This window comes from Pyxicephalus adspersus, chromosome 2, assembly GCF_032062135.1.
Source record: "Pyxicephalus adspersus chromosome 2, UCB_Pads_2.0, whole genome shotgun sequence".
Lineage (NCBI taxonomy): Eukaryota > Metazoa > Chordata > Amphibia > Anura > Pyxicephalidae > Pyxicephalus > Pyxicephalus adspersus.
In genome coordinates, this window is record NC_092859.1 from 108923584 (window position 1) to 108950645 (window position 27062).

The following is a 27062-nucleotide window of genomic DNA, read 5'->3' on the forward strand; positions in this document are numbered from 1 at the left end:
TTTATACAATTTAAGCAACAGCAATTACCAGTCAGCTGGACCTTGCAATCCACCCATTAGCCCCAACTCATACTTGAAAAAACAAGGATTTGAACATTTATCAGCGGGCGGCAGTGGGTTGAACTAACTTGCTAACTACTGCCCAAATTGATTTGCTATGTGCAGCTATGGGTGAGATGCTACATGAAGTGTCTTGACTACGGGCATGTTTTCTGGGCATCAGAAAGTCCTTAATATCCTCCGGTGTACATACCTATATTTAATTAATATTTCTGAAATATAGGAAGCCCAAAGCTCACAAGGAAAATTTTGGAGAGAACTAGAAGCCCCTACAGTATGCACAGTCTTTGCATACATAATAGGCTAGTTTACTGAATTTACTTAAAATGCATAAAAATAAACACTGATGAATGTGAATGGAAATAATATTTCCTGCTAGAAAACAGATTTAGTTAAATTATGTATTATCTGATTAAATAGTAAATATAGTCCTGAGTGACAGGCATCCTCCCAGCGAGGCTCATTACAAATTTCAGTACACTCTGTGCATTGTCATTGCCATCTAGAGAGCAACTTTCTTCTAAAAGAATTGTATATCTTATGAAAATCTAACTTTATTTTATAGGAGCAGAAACAATTTTCTATTTACAGGGCTCTTTATTAAGTATTTTTCCTTATAGAGAAAAGTATATTAGTATTATATTAATATAATATTATATAATAGAACTGTAATTAGGCATGACAACATACCAGACCTGGAGAGATGTGATGATTTTATATTATTATGTATAGTTTATTACAGTGTTTCCTTCCCTTTACACCTACTGGACAGTAGTTTGCAGCTAATTTTTCTTATTTATTTTACTTATTTATATTTTTTTCTTTATATTATTATACTTAGAAAAATTTTAAGCTGTAATAACTTTTAGTATTAGCTTATTGTACTAATGACTTAAACTCTTACCTTTCTAGAACAATATGGCAGGATCGGCACCTATGTATGCTATTCAAAATGTAAATTATGCAAAGTACCATAAACAGTACACTTAGCATGCTTACTGTTGGACACCAGCCTAGTAACATAAACAGACATGCAGAATAGGACATTGCACTATATTAACAATTTAAAATAGTTACATAGCATCAAAATCTTAAACAGAGTCTATAGTCATGTCATTACGTTGTACTCCCAACCTAGCTCACAATCTAGTGTTCCTAACATAACAGACCAAATATTGGAGGAAGCCAATTAACTTATGTATGTTTTTAGAATGTGGAAGAAAACCAGAATTGTCAGAGGCAACCTACACAAACACAGGGGCCACATTAAAAATCCATGCAGAAAGTGTCCAAATTTTATAATTTAGGAAAGTGATTTGGGTACAGGCCAATAGACTGGTCATTCAAGGCTTGTGGTAGTAAATTCAATAAAACTGTCTTTCTGCATATTTGGGTGAAAGATTCAACCTTTAAAAAGTGGTTGTAGCAACATCAAGAAAGCTGTTAAATAATTTCTATTTAATGGCAAGTTATTATGTACATGAATCATTAGATTAAAAACAATGATCCCTACACACTTTTATGAACATTAGTTGTGAAGTTCAGCCGTGATTTTCCCAGATTAGTTAATACCCTGCATGTATATGCTTTTTCTCCCTTTAGGAGGGTGACCTGATTTCAAGCACTGCTGCTCATTTACAAGACAAACAAGTGAACCGTGAAAAGAAATCATTCTTAAGGCATCATAATAATAGCACTGCTAAAACCTAGACAAGCTCAGTAATACAGACATGGAAAGCACCATTAGATTTTATGTCATCATGGACTGTTTCATACCATTGGAAATATACTGTGTAAGCGCATTAAAGTGAACCAGTCAGCTATTTTTGTCCTGAAAAAAAATGTTTTGCCTAGGAATAGACACGCAAGGTGCCTCCTATTAAAGTATTTGCAAAGCTTTTTTTCTTATGCTTCTTTTCTAGGAGTCTTGCTCTGAATCTTCAAAGCTAAATGTCTACGGTATGTCCTTGTCCAGTGACAGTGCCCTGTTTAATTTATAAAACATTTTTGTAAAAAAGTGGATAGAAGTTGTTGGAGCTTCATTTATTTTTTTTAATTAGACTTCTGTAACTAATGCCATACTAGAGTCACGGAGGCACACAGGGAATAGTTTTCTGACATGGTAATGGCAGGCAACCTGTAGTGTTTGCTCTTTGACAGGACCTTGAAGAGTTTACAGTGGCTGACAGGTTGCCTATTGTTGGAAAATATATAAGTACGTAACTGTAGACCATGCTTGATAAATATTTTGGTATCACAAGACTTAGCACTCTGCATTTTGTCTAGGACACTAGGTCTATGGAACTTGTACATACTCCCCCATTTGTGTTGGTTTCCTCCAAGCACTCAGGTTCCCCTCCCCACACCCTAAAATTATACTTAGCTTTGGCCTTAATCTATGTTGAGCACAATAAAATTTGGTATGATGAGAGACAGTGACATGACTATGGACTCTATATATAAACTCATAATAAACATCTTCATCATCATTAAATAGGTGTGCTGTTTTTTTCCCTGTGTAATATGTTTTTTTTTCTGGACTGAATAATAGCAATAATTGTATCTAAATGAAACAAAAGAGCTTTTCAATATACTGACATCTTAAGTGAGAACTGCATGTTCGGAAATACAGAAATATTGTCCTGGGTGTAGCCACTTCCTCTCTACATCATATCATATCTCAGCAGCTATAAGATAAAGCAAGAGCCATACTAACCTAATGCGAAGCATGATTTCCCTTCTCCACCCCTGAATGACGTGCTGTCAGTTAGAGTAATATAATAGGGAAAGCTGATCTCACAATCTACGTTACATAAACAACAAATCACTTTGTATTGCAGGAGCCTGTTTGATTGGTTTTAAATTGAAAAGGTTGATTAGGTAGGCCCTCATAATATATAAGTTTGGTAACTCTAGAGGAGATTGAACAGATAATATACAATTAGTTGATATCATGAGAATCTTTAGTGCACATCCTCAACAAAGCTATTGCAAAATGAAATAGCTAAAAGTGTTAACCGGTTATATTTTGCAATTTACACTTCTCTTTTTAATGCAGTATTTTTTTTTTCCAGCTAGAAATAATTTAGGATGGGTTCCACATATTTCATTATACAGTAAGTTTTTTTACTCATTTATAGCTGGAGATAGGAAATTGCAGTTATTGACCAACTAAGGCTCACTTTAGTGACCTTGATGATTGGTCACTAAAGTCAACAACTTCTACTGTATGCTCCTTTCCTTTTCTTAAGTTTTAATGAATCAGTCCCTATATCGTTAAAAGGATTTAATGATGTGTAGATATCTAGAGAGGAAAGGAGCCATAGAATCTAGTATTGTTCTGTACCTGGTATGGGTCACTTGCAGCATAAGATTGTCCATTCAAACTCTGTCTGACCTGTTTGCGGTAACCTTTTAGTAGTGTGTCTCCTGGGCTTTACAGATACACCAAATACTCTTTTAAACCTTCTATCTGTGAATATTTTCCCCAAAGGAATTCTCGCAGAGATGAAGAAAAGCCTAAAGCCTTGTCCTTTAACATAGCTAAAGGTATTAGATCTAGAGGAAGACATGTAACACCAGACAAGCTGTTGAAGAAATTGTTTCAACCTAGTAAAGAATGAAATGTAGTTATTTTTTTTTTTTTACACAGCAACTGTGTGTATGTGCATTGGGTTATTGCACCATACTAACGCAGTAACATGCATCAATGTGCCTTGCAGTATCTGTACGTTAACATGTGCACTTCTACAACATACCCCACTGAAAGTTGTGATTAGGTCCTGAGAGATTCCTTTAGTTAATACAGACACTTTACTTTCAGCCACAGATCTTTTCACATCTTGTATTTGTAAGACACTCTTTTAAATCATCAACCAGACACCTACATGTTGTCATTGATTTTAAAAGCAATAAAGCCATTCTGATTCCCGTGTAATAGAATACAGTTTAGCACAGTAAATGATGAATGCTGTTGAAATCCAACTGCATTAAAAAGGTTTGCCTAATTTTAGAAAAGCCTGGCTGAAACAGATAACAAGAAAACAAAGTGTGTGGTAGGGGCTTAAAACATAACACACAATGAAGTAAATAAAGATAGATAAACACTATACCAGGATAGTAAATAGGCCAAGTTTTTTTTACACTATCTACTTTGTTTTATGCATTGCAGAATTGCAGAGATATTTTTGCACCATAACTACTTGAAAATTAGAAATTATGGCATTGAATCCCATTGGGATAGCCAATGTTCGAATTGAGGGTATGGTTGGTTTCAATGGCAGCTAAAATTATTCTAATGAAAAAAATACATTAGTACAATAATATTACTTCCAATAACATTACATTTGTTGTTATAAAGCTTTATGATCATCATAAGTTTCAGGAGGAAAAACTTTTGTTGGGCAAATTGTTGGGCAAATGTCCAAATACTGAAATGATTACCTGTAACTGTTGCTGACATTGAACTTGCTGCCTAGATCAACTATGATGAAACCAAATATTACTATAGTTATTTATGTGATTGTCATAAGGTCCCTGTGACGGTGATGCTATGGGCATTCTGAAAGCAGATCTAGACCCATCTCCTAGTCTATCCTATTTTCTACCCACCCTTTATTCAGGAACCACAATTTCCATTTCCCTTTCCCAAAATATACTTGCTTGACCGCAGTCACTGGTTCAGGTTACATTGGTCCTACTGTTCTCGATTGTTACTTACTAGAACCTGATCCCCTGCTCAGTTCTGAAACTGACTGGCTGTCTCTGCCTAAACAGCAATCCGCAGCACTTTCAGAGAGTACAGTCTGGAGACTGTAGATGATGAGCCTGGGATCACAGTGAAGGAAGGGAACGTACAGGTAAATAATACTGAGTTGGAAGGGTGAAATAGGTTTAGATCTATTTCACATAAAATTAATAAATTAATAAATAAGTTGTTAACAATTGTGGGAATTCATTTGTGTTGGCAAATATGTTGGAACACATGTCAAATGCTGGTCAGCAAAATCACAAAAACTTAAATTGAAACGTACAGCAGGTCAGAAACTGAATTTGACCTGCATGCCTTATTAATATGCAATTTAACTGCAGGCATGCCAAACACAGGCTACCCTTGTCAAACCCTTTTTTAAAGAATTCAAAGTCTATCAATGTTGCTGGGGTGAAGGAGCCCAATCCAAAGGAAAAAGTGGCACAGCTTTCCATTTTCTAGTACTATACTTAATTGTAAATACATAACAGGACTTCATTTGGCAATCATTGTCATGACATAACACTTGGTACCCTAATTACAGTAAATCACTTTTCTATATATTGTAAATTTATATTGTATATATTACTGTATTTTAAAGCTCACATTATTCTATTTACAGTAGTAAAATATGTATCATATAAATCTCTTTATTGATTTAATTATGCATGCAAAATTAAAGAATAGAACTTTTATCTCAAATACAATGCATAGCTTTATAGTAATTTTCAATTTAAGACATGACAAATACATTTGGCATTGCTATCAGTTACCTTGAGACCATTGTTTGTTACTATAAAACAGCCATGGTAATGAACAGACACGTGAAACTATACCACTAATCAGGTATTTGCTTGTGCTTTGGCTTGAATGGTTGCAACAGTTTTCTACTATTCTAGGATTGTGTAAGACCAAATGACCCAACTGCAAAGAATAAATTGATTATCTCAGAAATGTAAAGGAATGTATATAGTGCAGATTAGCCTGCTTATTGTGTTAATTATATTTGATGTGCAGAGAGAAAATTTGTCTCTATGTGACATCACATGCATGTCTATATTCCTAGCGATATGTGTTACATCTATTAAAGCTGCTTGTCTACTAATGCTTTTATCAGGTATACACATCGTGGGTTGCACAAGAGATGCAGTAGGTAGCAGTGAGTCACAGTCACCCACATCCTGTTGAACAACGTAACAACACTTTACTGAATTTACAAGGCCAATAATTGTTGTCGGTTACATTCAGTGTGGGAGATGAGACAAAGTGCTGCTAAGCAGCAAGTCTAAGAGCTTTGTACTCTTTCGCTTATTACCGTACTGAAGGCCAACCAAGCTATGAATGAGTGGGAAATGGATTTTTCATTAGATGCATTGAAAAAAAAATTAATTGAGTAAGAGCACTGCTTGGGAAAAAAAAATAATAATTAACAAGGGAAAGCTCCTTTTATATCAAGTCTATAAATGTGGCTTTCAGTAGGCTGACCTTCACTAACATAAATGCTGCTTGCACATCTGTGTATACTCTAGGAAGAATTTTATAATATGTCTAGCTGCTAAATTCATTATATAAGGTTTCTGGAATTCTATGGGGCCAGCATTTTTCAAGCACTGTCACAAAAAGAATTTGTAGTGCAACAGTGGCAGTTAGACAAAGCGGGGCCACAGCGCAGGACATAATCCAGGGACCTAAAATTCGAGCCTGGTGCAACCTCTGCTCCGGACATTAGCTAGATGCTTTTCAACCTCAAATACACTCATGCAAATTATTGTCCAAATCTAAAACTTACATGTAATTTATTCCTTGTCACAAAGATTATGATAAGCCCTTATGATGTTTTCACCTGCTAAAACCCATCTTCCTTTAGACATCATTTTAGGTCAATGTCTACTTCCTTATCGGAGATTATCATATATACTCTGGTGCTTGGGTATTTGCACAGATGACCTCCCTTTCTGCTCCTTTCTAATTTGTGACTTGCTACAAAGTTACAAGCAGCCTGATTACTGGTTTGGGAGTAGTGTAGAAGACAGGAATTCAGACTTTGTTGGAAGCATGCTTGTTCCAGAGCAGCGAATCACTAGGTAAGAAAGTATCGACAGCCAAGGCATTTGGCCAATTAGTTTACCTTAAATGATTTGTTTAGCACGGTGTACTGTATTAGTTGAAAAAAAAAATCTACCTGTTGCTGCTGCCACCATTGGTATGAATTCGAAATTTGCTACATTTTACTTAGGTTTTCATGTTATTTTTCAGTAAATATGAAGTCATTAATACCGCTCTGTCTAGCCTTCTGTCTGCTGGAATATGGTGCTTGAAAAATATTCATACGCTCTACAGCTGCTAAGTTATCAAATGACTAATCTTTCATTGGACAAATTCATTATTTTGGGATTGCTTTCAATATTAAATCATGGGTAAAAAAAGAACTATTAAATATTCCCAGTTTCAAATATTCAAATTAATATCTAAAACTCTCTAACAAGTTGAATTGGAATGCTATAATACATGCTTGTCAAACGTGCATGTCTAATACAAACATATGCCCTATGCCTGGTATCATTTTATATTGTTAAAGAGTAAAACAAAATAATGTATTTGTGCATTCACACATGATTTGATGGATGTCTTCAGTAATTAATCATAATCTGTTGTCTTTTAGACATGAGCATTTTTCACTGTAATGTTGGAGGCTGATTGATTTCTGTATTAAAATAAGCAATGTATCACCCCGTGATTATTTTTCATAGCCTAAATAAATTACAGATCACAAATGATCTTTTGTGAAATTTGTTCATGAATATTTAGTGTTGGCTTTAAGTACTTTCCAGTCATGGGACAAACTAATGGTGTGCATGGAAGAATTTAATATTACTATTTTCTCTAAAAATAGCAGTGCCTAACACTACTGTCTATCATCAGTGATAAATAGCAGGAAAGGTCAGAAGGCTTTCTAAAATGACTTAAATTTATTGGTGCTCAAGCATCTAGCTTTATTAAAGGTATGCAAAATCCCAGATTGCCTAAACCTTTATATATTCATGGGGATTATATACTATCATATTATAAAAAGATGTTTATGCTGTTTACTTAGTAAGTAAGCTATCACACAGCAAGGGGTAACTCACCTAGATTAGTAAATGAGGTGAGGCTTTGCTGACTTGCATGTAATTGGGTATTCTTTGCAAAATTAATTTCTACCACATTCACCAAGACAAGTGAATACATTCCTGCAGTATAATGTTTCACTTTGCTTTGTATGAAGACTAAACTTCTTTTGTAAATTAATCCTGTTGTTTATTTATAAGTAGAAGCAAAATGTTTAAATATCATGGTACTAGAACATAGTGAATGACTGTTTTAAAAAAAAAACCCTGCAAAAGTGATCCACACACAAAAAGTTGGTATATTATATATATATATATATATATATATATATATATATATATATATATATATATATATATATATAAATAAATAAAGGGCCTGATTTATAAAATGCTCCCCACAACTGGAGAAGATAGAAAATAATGGAAGAACTTATGTGTTGGCTGGCAAATCCATTTTAGGTTTGCTGGATCACCTAGGATAGTCTATCTTCTCAAGTTTTGGAGAGCTTTAATAAATTAGGCCCAATGTGTCAGGAGAGGACCTTCACCAGTTAACAGTATTGATTTAAAGATTAACATAGACTTTCAAGTAAAACAAGGTGCCTGCACAACAAAGGTATTACTACCATGTTTTTGTGACCATAATTAACAATTTAACTCTAACCTCTGAAAAGAGACTAATGCTCTACCATTGGATTTGCCATGTTATTAAATTGAAGTAAGGCCTGGTAAATATTAGTGGTGGAAATGAAAGTCCACTCGTGAATTACTTTGACCCCTTTATCCACTTGTCATCTTAAAAAATCCCCTGTAAATTAAAAATGTACCACCTAGAGCTTCTGTGGACCTAAAGCACTTTTTTATAAACTACAAATGCACTCAAATGAAGAGATAATGGTGACTATGAATACTTCTGGCAACAGTTAATATTAATCATTTAGCAGAAGTAGCACAACGCCTGGTACTGTTTGGTAGGTCCTATTTACTATACCATTCTACTTTGATGTCTTTGCATTGACACAATTCTTCCAATTACAACTAACGCTAGGAGGATGACATTACTTTTGGTAACATCCGGGAATGCAGTGGTGTTGTATTCCCACCCTTAGTCTGCAGGTTGACACTAAAGAAGCATCAGAAATAGCTAAACTGTAAATACTTTCACCGACACATTAAACAGCAACATATATCAAACATAACAATTTCTAAAGCCATATCAGCAATTAAAACAGCCCAAGATATTCATGGTATTTACATTTGTTTAGGCATTTAGGCGTAAATGACCTATGATCACAAAAGGGTTAAAATGAAGCCAAAAATGTAAGTTTTATTAGGTGTTCTAAGTTTGTTTTCTCAGTGGTTGGACATTATTCACCAGTCATATCACTAGTGGTAATAACATAGCATAAAATATATATTTGTCTCTTAATACCGTTACAGCAAAAACTCGATGAAGAATAACAACTGCCATTGCAACTAAATGGAAGATAAATGGAAACTAAAGAGAAGACTGATGGAAACTATAAAATTGTATAAAGTCTTTGGCTACAGTGGAATCATATATATTATAATAATAAAAACAACCTAATTTAAATGATTTGTCTGTTAACTAATGCTTTGCATAGGTCTTTCTGTTTAAATCTGATCAGTGTAGGCTATTCACAAAAAAAATATTTGCTGCACATAATATGCAATCTCTTAGTCTCCCTGAACTCACATATTCTAGAAGCTTTTGATTTACAAATTGAAGCAACAAACATAGCATGGGTAGAAAGATGAAGGATGAATAGGGAAAATTAAATAAAATAAAACCTTTATCTTAGGCTGTCTTATGCACTCTATTTATATTGACAGCTATCCGTTCACAGATGTCTTCTACCCAAACTCCTGCTGGGAAAGAAAGACATTTGAGTGCATTGATTGCAAGTTAAAATTCCACTACATGCTTTGCTACTAAATAAATGTTCTAAATACCGGTCTTATAACATTTACTCATGGCCAGCACAAAATAAATCTTGCAGACATTCTTCCTCTTGAAAAAAACTTCATAAGAAATATGCCCCAGCTGTCTCTCAACACACAGTAAATAGCTTGCTGAAACAAACCGAATATGAGCCTGAATGAAAGCTGATGCTGGAAATGGCATTGTGTTAAGACTGGTATTGATTGACACATTTTATAGATCAGTGACTCTGGCTGTGAACACCAGCTTGTAAGAAGAGAAATGTCTTAGATAATGGTATAAGGTTTGACACCCACCAGGTGTCATATCTTAGTCCAAGTGGCAAAAGATGATCAATGCACTGACCTTTGACATTATAGCACTTTCCAGTCATAGTATGGGGGAAATTAATGAATGTCTAGCCTATTTATTGTGTTAGCTAGCATTGTTTACAGCTGCACACAAAATAGGCTACGTACAAATGTGCAATAATTGTCATTAGAAAACGAATGATTAACTACTGATCAACGATTATTCACGAATATTTTGAACGATCGTATTGTGCACAATTCTGTACATGCTGAAACGATATGATCCTTCAAATTTAATCCAGGAAGGGACTTATACAGGAGAAAGTGTATCCCAGAACAATCCACGATCACTGAACGACCGTACACACAATAGATAGCAAACGATCAACGCCAAATCAGATCCACCAGGACGGTCATTCGTTTCCAACGACAGTCCTCGTTTGTCGTTGACCAGTCCTTCTGACGGTCGATCGGTCGTCAATCGTTCGTTTCCAGCGATAATTATTGCACAAGTGTACGTAGCCTTAGATCACTAGAATACTCTGAAACTATTCAGACTAAAGCCAGCTACAAATAGAATGATTTTCACTAGGGAGGCAATTCTTTCAAGAAGTTCTAAATATAAATCACTTTGTGAACAGGTCAGTTGGTCAGTACCTGTAAACCTGAGATCAGAAATAATTCTTGCATTAGTAATAGAACCTTAATCATACATACAAGTCTTCCTTTGTTTTGCCATACAAATTAGTTTCCTTTACCATGCATCTAAAGATGCCACAAATTTGCAGAACAAGTCAAGTGTGCATAGTTCTCTTGGCTTTCATTTAGATGAATCAGGTAGTTGAACATCTCACAGGATGTTCAGGTCACAAATTGTGTTCCTACTCTTGTGCAAAGAGAAGAGAGAAAAGATGTGCCTTTTATAATGGTAGACAGCCATGCACTGGACATAGTGGTTAAAGAGTAACATTTAAAAAATGTCCCAATCACTCTACTGTCCAAGAAGAGCAAGGATGGACTATCACTATGTCCGTCAATTTTATAATAAAAAAGTATTGATGCCATTAAAGAGAACTGTGTAATCAGTGCTTGGTGGGGATATATCAGTGATGTAGTTTTCACCCACACTGCTTACTGTGGCCTCTGTGTCCAGAAGCTTTCTGTGGGATCCAAAGAGTAAAAGAGGAGGTGGGCCAGATTACATGATCACCACTGTACTCAGTAATGGGACAGGAAGAGACTATTGGGGTCATTGTACTCAGGAATAAGAGTAGAGATGGGTAGGGCAATGTGATCAGAACTGTGCTCAGAGAAAAGGGTGGAATCAGGTGATAGACATTGCGTTTGAAAGTGAGGCAATGGATGATATCCGGTGATCAGCTCAGCACCGTTATGCTAATATTCTCAGCCCTATTTATCCTACAGAAAGCTTAAGTCCTGTACCGCCCTTGCCCTTCGTGGTTCTTCAAGAACAGTAATGGCTGCCTTTACAGAGGGAAGGAAAAAAGAATTTGAGGAGGATGAGCCTACTTCTGCTTATTTTAAAAAGAACAGGCTAGGTCCTCTCCTAAAAATGTATATTGGTAAAAATAAGACAATGTATTGGTAACATCATGATAACATTGCCTGATGCATTTGATAGGAGCATTCAATAATATATAGGGTAAAAATCCACCCCGTGTCAGCTAAATGGATAAGAAACATTTGACAAGTATTTCACAAATAACTTGATTAGGAAAAGGGACTGTTTACAGCAATGGATACCTTTATTGAAGCAACAGTAATGTAAAACATAGATGTTGAAGCACTTGAGCTCTCAAGGCCAGATAACCAATAAACTCGTAGAGAACCCTTGATTACAATCAATACCAGCTCGTTTTGTGTTTTGATTCTTGAGTGAATGTATTTCTTAATGCAATTATGCGGCCAGCACACATTCAAGGTTATGATCTTTTTTAGCAATTTTAAATGAATCACTGTTTTGTGCCCCGTAATTTTGTTGTACTATAAAGATTACATTTTATGCAGCAACAAATTTACTTTATGCAGAGTGTGCAATAGATAACAATAGTTATATTAGCCTTCCTGCTTCAGTAATCAAAAATAATAGAGATTATTTTTTCTCTTTCTCTGCACTTTGCAGGTTTTCCAAGGTGAGCTTTGACTGGATCATTACTTTAGTCCTTTAAAATAAAAATAACATTATTAGGAAATACTGACAATAGTTATTTAAGGTTTTGCTTTTTAACCGTTATTTAAACTTCTCATGTATGCACCTTTATTAGGATACGGCAGGTAGATGGTACCAGAAACACGGTACCAGAGAAAATCACCTGGCAAATATTGCTATAGGTGATGTATACTGTGAATTTGGTTAATTCATTAAAAGTAATTTAATCTTTTTTATGCACCCCTTCTAAATTAGATAGGTAAGGGCTGTGTAGACTGGGGTCAAAATGACTCATTATTAGCCCATATGGGGTAAATTTATCAAGCTTGAAATATTAGATTCACCAATTTACAGTCATTAGCATTGGCATTTGTCATTCTTACAAGGTGCATTCAACTGATTGGAACCAGTCATACCACCACTGATTTATAGTCGAATGCCCATGAAAATTTTAGAAAAAAAATTTCTATGTGCATTTACTTCCTATATTTGCTGCGGAGGACATTTATACCTCTGCATAGCAAGGGGGTTCAAATACAGTAAAAAAAAAATGCAAAAATGCCTAGAGGTGCCTTCTGTTTTTGAATATGTCCCAGTATGTGATGTTTTTGCTTGAGCAGTACTCTTAAATCTTGAACTTTGTTTAGCCAGGTATATGCTGCACTTTGTGTTAGTTGTACATTGAGTTAAAGAAAATAATTTCAGCCAAATAGCATAAATCAGGATAAAATAGAAGTGCAGGGTTTTTTACCATATCAATTTCAGCCAATTTGATATGATACCATATGCTTTATTGTTTTTTCACTACGCAATACAATTCAGACTAAAATAACTCAATCATGCACGTGGGGAGACCACAGAGTGAGGAAAAGTGGTGATACAAAAGTAAGGTGGCAGGTAAGTTCTGAACAAGATTATTTGCTTAGGATAAAATAATAGGTAGATTATTGTCAGCATTCACAGGTCGTGCTGTTGCTTTTCAGCATTGGCACCAGAAATGTGTAAATAATGCTTCTCATCTAAGTCTATTTAAAAATGTGTAGTAAAAAAAACACACTGCTTACTACTTAACTTTCAAAATTGTAGTGTAGATCCTACTTCAGAATACATTTAAACAAAGGGTAATTCTTGTTTACCATGTCCCCACAGGAAAGATATAGGATTTGGAGGGTTCTGGAGATGATAAAGGAAATGAGGGGAACATAATTGAGTGTCTAAATTACTTTCCTTACTGTTAGGGTCTCTATTGGAGAGATTCTGCTAACTTTTTTTCAAATAATTCTAGAAAAATGGGTGGGAATGTCTGCAACAGGGACACAAACTGAAATAAAAATCTAATAGAGAACTATTCTTCAGTCTATTAAATAATGGTGAGAAAAAAATCCTCTAGTTCCATATACACTCATTTGATTTGTTAATGTAAGGCCCCATAATAAGGATTTTTGTTCACATGAAGTGGGTTTTGCATTCCAATACAAGTCTATATGAGAATGCAAAACCTGCTGGAGGCAGGTCAGATGAAGGGGCCACTGTAGATCAAATGCACCTGTTAATGAATTCTAAATAGTGTCAAGACAATATGAAGCTGATGACACCCTACCAAAGCCTGTTGGCCAATAATTAAACATTTCTTTTTTTTACTATTTTGAGTCAGGGTATTCAGGAGTATATATTTCATTTCTGATATTAGTGCAAAGAATGTCTTTCTTAGTGAGATAAAAGTTTTTAGAGAATGCTCTGTAATACATTTATTAGTGAAAGAATGGCAGAGTTTTGTAATTCTAAAAATAAAATCTTTACATCTCCAAAACCATTAAAACAGTTAAATTGCTGCTTGGGGACAGCTGTTCTATACAGCTCTTTGCCAGAGGGAGAATGATGAAGAATATGATGGATTAGTTTGTGATTGACAGTACAGGATTATAATGGATTTCAGCAATGCAGCAAATGCAATAATGCAAATGTGGAAGACGACAGTTTAACTCTTTGCATATTGGCACACATTCATTTACTGCTGACCTACGAAGTATAAAGCCAGCTAAACCCAGACATAGCTTCAAAATACTTTGTTGGCAGTGATAGTTAGGATTAATATTGGAGACCAAATGCCAGCTGTAAAAGGGCGATGTCCGTCACTATTCCTCAGACTAACTGCGCTTATCACAGGTTCTCATGCTTCACTGAGTGAAAATACTGCCATTGATCTTACTGTCACCACTCACATTCCTTTTACATCAAACAACATTTTTTCACCATCCAGTTTCAAAGCATCCAATTTTCCCCCCCTTTTCAAATAATTACCATCCTGTAACTCTCACATGAATGGATTTACAAAAGTGTTGTTTTACTGCATCTGTGTTAAAAAGGGTTTGTAACTCTAGACTTTTGCAGCAGGCAACCTTTGGCTGAAGCATATGTAAAATGATATCAAAGCATTGTTGTAGATTTCAGTTGGTGCAATCAATGGAAATGATCATGTTTTTTTTTTCTGTTCTTTGTAGTTGGTTCTTAACATGACCTGGTTTGAATAGCAAAGTACTTTGCTGAAGAATACCTTAAATTAGGAATTTACTAGTAATTTAGTGTTTAGTGATTATATTATACTATTATTATTATTATTATTATTATTAAACAGGATTTATATAGCGCCAACATATTACTAGGTTAAGCAATATAAACAGTACCAAACACTGTATTTCATTTTTCAGGTGTTTTTTTAATAAATAATTCTGAGATTTTATACTGCTAAAAAAATGTTCAACTGTGTAAAATTTCCTTTTATAGTTTTGTATAGCTGATTACCATTTTATTTTGCTATGTCGATGCCAAGATAGGCACTACAGGTGCCTTGTTGACAATGTCTTGCAGCCACTGTTAAAAGTGGTATTCCTCAAGGGTTGATACACCAAGAAGCATCATGTACTCATTCCAATACAAAGTATTTGAGCACAGCACATGGCCTCTATGAGATGCAAAGGCAAATCTCCTGTATAGCAAACCCTGACACCGCTCGGCCTGCTGTTGATCAGATGGAATGATATCACTGTGACACAAGCTGCAGCTTCCAGCCATGGGGTCAATTCTCACAGCAGTGAAACATTATTTCTGACTGTAATGTCACCGTTGCTAAGTAACACGCCCACCAGGAAAAACCGCCATGCTGAGTGAAATTTACGGTCATGTGCCTGTAAAGTGATTTAGGTATAAATGTATTTATAAAAGTCTACCGGTTAGTGAGTTTTGAATTTTTTTGCCATGTAATATGAATTTAGTGAGCATTGCCTCTTACAAGTATGTTCTGAATAAACCTTTTTCTTAGCTGCCTGCAGCAATGACAGGTTATTACTACATCCCCCAGAGCCACCCCATCTTCGCTAATAACTCTTCCAGGTCCACCGTGATCTTTGTTGACCACTGAGTGGCCATTGATGATGTGTGCAGGAGTTACCTCATCCCGGACGTCTTGGTGTATTCTCAATGGTGGCGGTATTAGAGTCAGGCTCTACACTACTGTTTACCGACACAAGTTAAGGCCTGTGAGAAAAGGCTTATGTTACCATCAGAAGGGTTCAGCAACCCCATACAAGTCTATAAGAAAACCCATCAGGAGCAAGTCAAATGCAGAAAGTCAACTGCAAATCACATGCATCTGTCAGTAAATTCCTAGCATTTGATGTCAAACTGATGCAACAATGAAAGTCTAAATTCTGTCAACTAAGGACCTTTATTCAATGTTTTGATGACCTAACAAAACACATAAATGCAATGACCATACTGCATGGCCATACTTGATGACCTAACAAAACACATGAATGCAATGGCCAAGCTGCACTGAAAAGAGAAACATAAAGGCTTCCATTGCTGACCTTAACTTCTAACAACTGTAGTTACCTGGAGGTCTGGCTTTAACTAATGGCTCGTGTAATGGTTTTTAATTGTATATGGGTATTTAGTTCTGCTTAAAGTCAGCAATAGTTTCAGCTAATGTCTATGGGTACATTTTGTCCACCCAGAGTCATGGTAATCCTCATTCATTGAACCTCCTGTCTTCTAATAACAATCCATCCCTGGTTAACCCTTAAACTTGGAGTGAAGGTTGGATAAGGGCAGAGATACACCAAGTCTGAGTACAACATTACCACTGGGGAATGTGAATCAGTGAGATGCTAAATGTTTTCCTGTCTCTTAGCAACCACTAGATGAAGGTTTAAATTTAACAAAGCAAGGAATTTTATTTATCTCCTTTCTCCAGCAATAAAAAAAGGCTTTATAATGGGCACACTGTTGACCTATAGATTTTCTGCTAGTGTATTAAGAGACTAAACTGTTTTAGGTGGTCTAGCTTATGATTCGGAAATCCTGCCGCATTTTATTCATGTTTTTCCTATCAAAAAACAAAAAAACATAATTTATTAGTTATCTCTTCTCAGTAAGTTCTTCAGCCAAACAAAAGATCCTTTTACTGTCATTATTTCTTTTTATGGACGATTGTAACAACGGATAGTTCCCTTTGTTTATCAAACACACTAAATTGCATAGAGAGAAGCCAGATCTCTCCCCCAGGAAACAAATCTTTTCTAGGAGGACGAAGCAATGATGAGATTTTTTTCCTTTTTTTTTTCTTAACAATTATCCAAATTGTCGAGGATAGTGAGCATCATTATATCTGTATGGGAAGTAGTAAAAGTGTAATAGTAAACTAGATTAGATCCCTGAAGGATTGTACTCAGCAAAATTATTCCAGGCAAGGGAAAACTTAGACTGCATGGGTATATAAAGTGGAATAGACTCGATTTCCTCTCTGCGACTCTGAAAAGAGAGTGGAAGACGAACATTAGCTAATGCAGCTCTGTACACATTGCTCCCTTGATAGCAAGTTGATTTGTTATTGCCCGGATAGATTTTCCCTGGTTAGTTAAAGGTCCGTTCATTTCCACTGCTAGTAAAGTGTGAGATCTCAAATGATTTGCATAAAGCAGTTGTGCTTGTGTGCAATATTTGAAGGCTGCCAACAGATCTGTAAAAAAGAACATGTAAACACATTTTGTATGACCATTTAACCAAAGAAAATAAGTAATAACTATTCTGTATCTGTTGGATGCAAAATTGACATATGTGAGGTTTAAAAAAGAGTGACCCGTCAGAGGCTCAGTTGAAGAGATTCATTCATGACTTATCTGTTATTGACTGTCTGTTAAAATTATTGTCTTAACAGGACAGGGAGAGAAGAAACCTCCAATAGGAACAATCTACTAGTAGATTTTCCCTTGCTTCCTGCTGGCATAATGTTGACAAAAGAACAGGACAGTGGATCCAACTGTTCCCTATATAATCCAAGACTGAACAGAAAGTTTGGGGTATAAATATTTTTTATCTAAATACGGGGATGGGTAGTTAGTAGGATTCCACTAATTAATTATCGAAGATAATATTTTAAGTTGCCTACCATGGAAGAGATAATTATGTGATCAAGTGGAGGGATAGGCAGGCTTTTATAGGCAGAATTTTTTGAAAAGGTAAATAATTTTTTAATGTTATGTAGTTTATTCCTATACTATACATAGATCAAGTAACTAATTATCAAAATGATGATTTGATGATAATGATTACAATCAAAATCTGTGATTTGATATACTTATTTTTCACATTTCAAGTAAAATATCAAATCCGTTTTTTTTAAAAAGGTCTCAAGTCTCCGACGCATTTAGCCCTTAGGCTTCTTCAGGGGAGGATTGAGATTTAGGTTTTAACTTGAATATTGATAATTTATATAGTCACAGTGATACAGAGTTGATAAGAACATCTGTGAGACTTCCACGCCAAATAATCCCAATGAGGGAAAACGGGAAGATTATGTATGGTAATATAATGTCATCAGCAACACAGAGCAGATAATATGGATGAAATTCAGTAAAGGATTTGAAATACCTGGACTTGAAACTATTCTTAACTGAAGTATGGCAGAATTAAATCATCAAGATCGTATTTATATTGGGTGAACACATCTAAGTAGAGGAGACATGTAGATTTATATTAAAATTCCACCTATAAAAGCCTTTTTATCCCCTGACTTGATCACAATGGGGTATAAATATATACATATGTATATATTTTAGATATGTACTGCATTCAGTAAAATAGTGAGAGACATAGCAACATCATTAGTAACACTGGTCCCATTCAAAGATCCATTAAAGATTCTAAAACTTGTTCACACTGCCCACTGAAAAGTCATTATTCCTTTTCACTTTTAACTTGCATTTGGAAAAATTACACTAAGAAGCAAGTTCTGATGGCTTTGCAGCATGATGTAACTTTCTGGCAAGATCAATCTTCAACGGACCTCAAAATGAAAGTGATGTTAAGACAAGTATAAAACAATGGTTGTCCTGTTACAGTTCTGCTCATTTTTCTACCCTGGGTGGCCTAGCTGCTTTTCACTTTTTTTTTTTTTTCATGCATGCTTTAATAAAAGCGTAAAAACTGAAAGCACATTGCAGACTCTCAAGTTGTTTTTTTATCTTAAAACAGAAGTACAATAAGATCAAAGGATAATTAGACACTTTCCATCATACCTGCAATATATATATATATATATATATATATATATATATATATATATATATATAATGATTATGGCACAATCTTTCATACCTATCTATATGTTAGAGTAACAAGAAATACAACACAGAACTAGTTGTTGTGTGCTGTGATCCTTACTTTCCTACTTGTATTGTAAGAAAATTTATGAGTCACAGAATCCGCATAACAGCTGGAATTTTCCCAAAGTGGTCTGCAATGACAGCCTATGCAATTTTCAGTAAACCGATTTACTTTAACTATATGTTTTATTGTTATACATACTTTATCATATTTTACATTCTCTAGTTTTTACATTCTCTAAGTTTTTAAAAAAATCATAGCCACATACAAAGTGTGGAGTAGAGATGCATCTGTACGTATGCCGTTTTTAGTCCAGCCTTGCCTATGACTCCTAATAATATGATATAATAATACTAACATCCTAGACATAAAACAAAAATAGAATTTCAAAATGATAATTTATAGTACTTAAAATCATTATGACATTTGGAATGTGTGCTATCAATAACACAGTAGGATTTCTGTTATATATTTGGCAGTGGAATGTTAGCCTAGCTAACAGTGTCCAGAACTACTCCATCTCTATAAACTTGTAGGACATATGGTAAGCATCTGAATATCAAATTTACGAGAAATAAATTCTTAGATGTCTTAAGTTTAATCTATGCAAATGTTTACAAAGAAACTGTAAAATTTTAAATAAACCTATCATAATGGTTTAACAGCAGGACTGGACTGAAAATAAAATATAGATGCTGCAAACAAATTATACTAGACCATACTTCTACACGCCTGAACAGCTATCTACTCAGCACTGTTGGTAAAGCCCAAGATGAAAATGTTTTTTAGGTTTAAATACATTCTAGTTCAAATTCAACTGAATTTACCTGCCCCAAAAACTAACATGGCCAACAAAAACCTTCAAGCGGCATGTCTGAAAAATGCACGAATTGCCAAATTGGCAATCAAGACCACCTTCTTAGCTAGAATGGCTTTACATATTTTTCACAGTAGCTGAGGTTTAGTTTTATATCTAAAAACAAATTAATAGGTGATTGGCAATAATATATGATGAACATTTTAATTTTTAGTGGAGACATTGAACACAACTGTACACAATTGCCAAAAATTGTCACAATTGTCAAATCAATTCAAAAACACTTTGTAGTGAAGGTATGTACAAACCAGTGAGTACTTCTACTCACCTGGGACAAGATCGTTTTAGTGCCTAAAACTTAAAATGATCTTGCCCCAGGTGTCTGCAAAACAGAAATTAGGCTAATGGTCTTGGTTGTTGGTCTTTACAGTAAGCCACTAATATTTCAAAAGAGGCCCTCTAAAGTTTGCACATTTGAACAGCGTGGATGTGTAGGAAAATTTACTAAATATCTGGAGCATATTAAAATTATAGTATATTCCTGTTTACAACATCTCAGCTTCTATAGCCAATAAAATATGAATTCTAAAATTGGTTTATGGCCTAATTTCATTTTTCATTAACTGATTCCCCATATAGCACGTATCCTGCTTTCAGGGTAACTCATTTACGTCTACTTTCATTAAAAAGGTGTAGGATTTTAATTTGGTGCTTCAGCCTGTGTTAGAAAAATTCAAACATATCAGCAGGAAGTAATGGTGATTGGGATTTCTTCTTTCCATAAGCAATCCCTGAGGAAGAAGCCACGTGGGAGAAAATGGTAAGGTGTAAAGACTGCTAACATGAACTGAACAATCGGTATGTTTTAAGTGGACCTAAACCTAAGAATTACACTTGGTGTATATTATAAACAGACAGCAATAGTTAATAAATGGCTTTGTGAAAAAAACTTAAAACCTCCAGCTGGTCGTCTGATCATGTGTTCATGTGGACTATATGACACCCTAAGAAACTCACAAATACATCAACTTGTCTCTTTACTATAGCTATAGCTGAACATAAGAAATATAGAATGCGTGATACATGTCTACATTAGAAATAAGCCTAATGTGAGTTTAGGGCTGTTTTACATTCCTACAAATGGAAAGCATAGAGCCTGGATTTTATATCCCGTTGCCTGTTTTATATTGGCCTGTAAATTACTGCCTAAAATGTTTGGGTACATTACTGTTTGATGATAAATGCTGCTTTGTGATGTAAAAGCTGTAGATATGTGCTCCAACAGTTGATATTTTTTTAGTGAGCAAAACACGTAAATGCCATATACCTTAATGGAAAACCCACCAGTAAATTACAAATCTATCTTTTAAATAAATCATTTTTTCTGACTTAAGCTGGATATGCTTGTGTTTCTTTCCCAGTGACAGTGCCTGTCAAAGTTTTTTAGATTGAAGCTGACGTGCAGTGGGCTGAGATAAGCAGCAGCTCTAAACCCCTCCGGCAAGAGAGAGATGGGGAGACTTACAAGTGGTGCTGTGGAAAGGAGGAGTAATGCGAACTAACTGTATTTATTTTTCACAAGATCACTATTTTTTTAATGGCACACAACTTTTGACTTAAGATATGTATAGGCAGTATAGGCTGTTCTTATAACAAAAATTCCAAGGAAATTTTGAACATACGTGTAAACTATGGAGATTATTCTGTGAAAAGTGCAAAGAGAAATGATAATGTGCAGTGATCTGTCATGACTAATTGGACTGCACTTCACTGAGGCTAGATAGAGGAAAATTAAATTTATATTGGCTGCAGTTTGCTGCGCATCTTACCTAATAGACATACGTGACATAGGATACTCAATGGATCTTTAAATGTTACAATGTAATAAACTTTGGGCCTAAAGACATTCCCTTACAGTGGTGCATGTAGTTTTCTGTAGGAAATATTAGGTGCATGTGCAACATTGACAACATAACTGGGTCAATTTATGTTTAGCTACAGAACATGTTAGATTGGGTCATTTTATGTCACCAGAATATTAGAGCAAACATTTTCACTGACTTCTGAAACCTGTTTTTTTTTTTTTTTTTTTTTAAGACTTCGTACTTCCTGTTGGTTTTACCAGATTCAGTTAACAGAGACATGAAAGTAAAACAAATTTCACTACAAGTTAGAGTAATATACAAAGGCGACTTTCACAATACCGGAACTCAAAAAACTAAAAAATATGTAGATATATATATATATATATTTGTCCACCACTTGGCTATAGGAAGAAAGTAAAACACTTAACCAGCACCTACAACGTGCAGTAGATTCAATTCACCTAAACACCAGGGTAAGTTTTCTTATATTCAAAAAATTACAGCTATTTTCAGTTCAATTAAATTTGTACATAACCGTCAAACAGACGAAAATAGACTGCCTTAGGCTGTTAAGGCTTTAAGCCTATTGTCTTCAAGTACCCAATCTAAGAACTTCTACAAGGTAAGGATCAATTTGTTTCATTTTTTATACCTCTAAGATTTATTCTACCTTTATTCCAGTTTGTGGAAGTTTTTTTAGCAATTACTTTAACTTATTCAAACAATACTTTGGTGTCATTCCTAAATTTTATATATATGTATAAATTAAATCTGCACCCTCTGAATAGCCACTCACTAACAATTTAGGGCCCATAAAACTTTTCTCTTTGAGGATACAGATAGTAAGTTACATCTGTAATAAGCAGCAGTTTAAGTATAGGATGCCATGCTAGACTGCTGGATGCATACTTTGGGATATGCCACTGGTCTCAATACTGCATTGTGCTAACTTTCAATAGTTACATTTGTATCTCTTACCATCCCGCAGTCAAAGAGAGAATCATAGTTTCATAACAATAAGCATACATTATATTTGGTTATATAAAGTCACCTGGAAAACCCATTTTCAAATTAGTGAAAGCCACAAAGAGTGCACAAAATAAATATTTAGTTAGAAATATCAATGAAAGAAATGAAAGAACCTCCTACTAGAGAAAAATAAAGCAATGCAATTTATTTGTGATTGGCTAGGAGTTTCTGCAAATGCATCTAATCAGGCTTTCAGATATATTACAATATATATATATATATATATATATATATATATACACACACACACACACACACACACACAGACACACATATACACGCATACATACATACACACAAACATACACAGAGTCAAATATGATTTTAACAAAAGAACAATACATTTTAGTTGCATACAGTGAACCCAATGTCGCAAGCCACCCTATTTAATAATTACAACAGGAAAAATGGCATTTGTAAGAAACAAATAGCAGTATAAAAGAAAGCATACCTTTCCAACTGTCACCAGCACTGAATTTAAAATAGGTTCTGCCCTATAGCGTGCAGTTTCCTCTCTCTACAAGTTCCTCTTTTAGAGATAGAAACACTTTCAAGCTTTTCTAATACGATTTGTCAGTTTCGGCCCAATTAGTTGGATTTCCAACCACAGCCACTGTGTCTACTAATTAAAAAAAATGGCATTGCTCTCTGCAAAGTACAGGACTGCAGGAAGACTCTAAATAGCACAGCAGTGAGAAATGATGAAATGAGCAGATCCGGTTGAATGAAATGAGATGTGGTTTTGAAATCGCCTTGCACAACGGATGTCCTTTGTTAAACTTTTTTTCTTTGTCTTCTTGGTTACTGTTATCTTCTCCAACCCTTAGCTCATTCGAGCAGATACCTTTTAACCCCTGTCACATTGAATGTGGCATGCTCTTAATTCTAGAATCGTACAGAACATACATTTCCTCTTTTGCTTAAGGATCTGAATTTGTTATACTCTGCTGTATTTTCCCTGTCAGTGTTATGTAGGCTTTTCAAAATGCATGCTGCACATTACACTATAGCGTAATAAACCATGCCAGCGAATAAACACAATTTCCGTAATTAGATTAAACTGACAAAGATCAATGTATGACTATATATAATCCAAAACAACCAAGGGAGGTTTTTTTATTATCACGTGAGTCTTTTACAGACTTCAAATTGAAAGTGGCATGCAGGGTGTTTACTAAGTCTCTTGGTATCCAAGGCAAATGCAGAACAACTATTTACATGCAAAAATATAAAGATTTAAAGTCTTTTTCTGGCACACACTTTCCCCTACATCTTCTCTTCTGCAGACAGGTGACAATTTTACCAATCTGTAGCACATTCTAAGCCAGATTAACACAACTTTTTTTACCCCAGAGGAACCCTTCAAAAAACTTTTCACGCCTTGGGGAAAATGTATTCATTTGGGGTTAGTGGGGAAATTATCCCTTACAGTGGTTGGTCAGAATGCCACCTTTACAGACAGATAATTTCAGTTTTCTATCGTCATTAGGGTAGATCTAACCTTGGACAAAGAACTAGGCAGACACTATTAAAAGGTATGTCAGTCAGCCGCAGCTGAATGAACCCTTATTAGCCTTTAGAGGAACTCTAGGGTTCCAAAGCACCCTGGTTAGGAATGGTTGTGCTAAGCTGTTCTTGCCTCTTTAGGACTGTCATTATGGAACTTCTCTGGGCAGTCTAGCTGGGACTTGCAACAATAAAGTCTGTTGTATGCAATAGAGAAATCCATTTGTAGTACAGTTTATGAAATACATTTGCATTTTGGATTTATAAGTCCTGGCTTTCTAATTTTAAAACTACCCTTTAAACTACACTAATGGGTAAGCTTTTCCAATCATTTTTAATAATAACATCACCTTCTGCCTACAAAAAAGAAAATGCACATGTCTATGTATGTTGTGGGATCTGGTAAAGCCTACTCTATCTTGGGGCAACGATAGCAAGAAGGTGGTTGTAGAGATGCAGCAATGCAGAATGATGTTTGCTGGGCCTTCATTTTATTTTTTCGGGTAGGGGCACTGTTTTTTTTTTCTTTGGGTGGGACCCATTCAAATCTGGCTAGGGGACCTGCTGATATCCAAATAGACCTGTCTTTTATCTGGACATATTGAAATAAATCAAATAGGTTTTCTGTCATTTTGGCTACCAATATAAATAAAATAAGTACACAGAATATATAAATTGCAATGGTGTTTGGGAAGACTCATTGATAGTGCAAAGAGGCAAAAGGAGTTCACTTCTCAGACTTGGCATTAGTAATAGCAGATCATAAACTGGCTTGATAAATAATTATATTACTAAAATACACGCTATGCCTGGCTATTCAGTACTTTGTTTAGTACTTTTTTATTTCGCTTTTTAAATCACCCGATATGTGTATTTTTATTAGCAAGTAAACCCATTATTTCAGTATTATTTCCCAAGAGAGAAATTAGAGAAATACAAGCAGTTGTTGCAAGAGACAATCCTCCATGTAATGGAAAGAAAAAGTAAACAGTGTGAAAAAAGGTTGTTAAAATTTGATAGTGGTAGTAAAGAGATTTTCCCATATACATTATGCATTCCCGATCATGACTTTAGGCATGGAAGCACAAACTATCATCAACCTTAGGAAGATAAACTAGGTATGCATTAAGGAAGGCAATAAAACATTATGATAGAGTACATAACACATATTTTGTCATTTAATAACACGTTACATAGACCAGTGATATGCAGAAAGATGCAACTCCTTACAATTAGTAATAAGTTTCATTGATGTTTCTGCACTAACCCTTTGATTGTTTGTCATCGGTTACTGCTCATTGTGAGTCTCTGAAGATGTATGTACTGCAGAAGAAATATTAAAAGCAGTATATGTGGGGACAACTGTTATGTTGGGGACGACTGATAAAGCCAACCAATGCTGACCTCTTTTAAAAAATCCTAGCTGCCTGGCAGCAGTGATAACCCCTGAATATATATGCGGAAAATCAAATAAAGTAACCATCATCTGCAAACTTGATTTAAGTTAGAAACTTGAATGATACAAAAGGATCAGCATAACAGGTATAACATCTGATAAATCTCTAGCTGAATACCCTGGGTCAGGAGGTAGGCAATGACTTGGTTGTGGATAATCGAGCCAGAGCCTCTTGAGGGTAATTTGGCCTATCCTTGAAGGCTAGAAAGGGTGATGGTCAATCAAGCCCCCAGTACCTCTTTCACCATTCTTTTCTTTTTGGAGCAGCTTTGTAAAATACTGGAGCCAAATTTTAGTACCTGGGTTAAAGGTTCGCTGCAATACAGAGGAATAGAAGGTTTAAAAAATGGATTGTTTCTCCAAAATAGGTATAGACATTATATGACAGTCCTTCTAAAACATGAAGTCATATCAATGTTTGTTGGGCACCTTTACATGGTGCCTTACATTTATAGTTTGTAGAGTTTTAGGTTTTCATAACTAGATTTGAGTTAGATAACACATTTTGTTTGCTGTAACCGCCCTCTAATAGTAAAGTAACCATGTTACCAAAGAGTCACTTTTTCTCAAAGCCAATCCTGTAAATGATAAAGATCTAAATTTACCATGCAGACAGTCCACTTGGTAAAGCACTGCCAATTCACTTTTCATCCAGGTATTCAAATAGTCAGATAGGTCAAATACCTGTTGCCCCACAACTTATCCTCTCAATTATCCCGTACTGATGTAGGAGTCAGCAAAATAAGTCACAAACTATAGTAGAGGAGCAGGTTTGCTATACAGCTGGAACACCTGGTGTGGCCAGTAGTAAAGCAAAGCTCCAGGGTTTCAACAAACGGTCACATAGAAGGTGAAGTATAGAGCCTTATGTTTCAAAGGGTTAGCATAAATAGAGTAAGAAATTCCCTGTTGTAACAAGGCCACTTCAAGTAAAGGTATATTTATTATGCAAGTACAATAAATTAGCTTTATAAACATGTTGCTTTCTTTTAAATAAAAGTTGACTGTAGCAAAATGGAGAGGGGACATAAAAAAGAGCCTAGTCCTAACAATAAAGACGTAAATGCATTAAGCCTCTTCTGCGCTATTAAAATATAAAATAGCAGGGTTCCATAGGAGTGAAACCTAATTCTATGGCTTTCCCTTGCTACCTGAACATCAATGAGCACAATATACATAGGCCTTCTCCAATATTGAAATGGGACTTACTGTGGAGTTTAGCCTATGGCTCTGAATATTTATGCAATGATGCAGTAGGCTTTACTCCTCTGAGATATATACCAACACACATTTCAAAGAAACACATGTTTTTGTTATCTGAGTATCCAATTGGCCCATGCACATTTATTATGCACAAAGTGCATAGATCTATACAGTGGAATC

At 35.1% G+C, this 27062-nt stretch overlaps 1 protein-coding gene across 24 annotated transcripts in view; it reads right to left on the reverse strand.

Moving 5' to 3' along the window:
* CELF2 (CUGBP Elav-like family member 2) overlaps nucleotides 1-27062 on the reverse strand; it is a 320093-nt gene that overhangs the window by 191190 nt on the left and 101841 nt on the right. The window contains exon 1 of one of the 24 annotated variants that reach the window (XM_072401808.1): nucleotides 23169-23415. The exons of 22 other annotated variants lie outside the window; for them this stretch is intronic. The gene's annotated coding sequence lies outside the window, so the exon portion shown is untranslated. Of the gene's footprint in view, nucleotides 1-9732; nucleotides 9790-23168; nucleotides 23416-27062 lie in introns of those variants that run through there. One more of the 24 variants, XM_072401809.1, reaches the window with a different exon arrangement.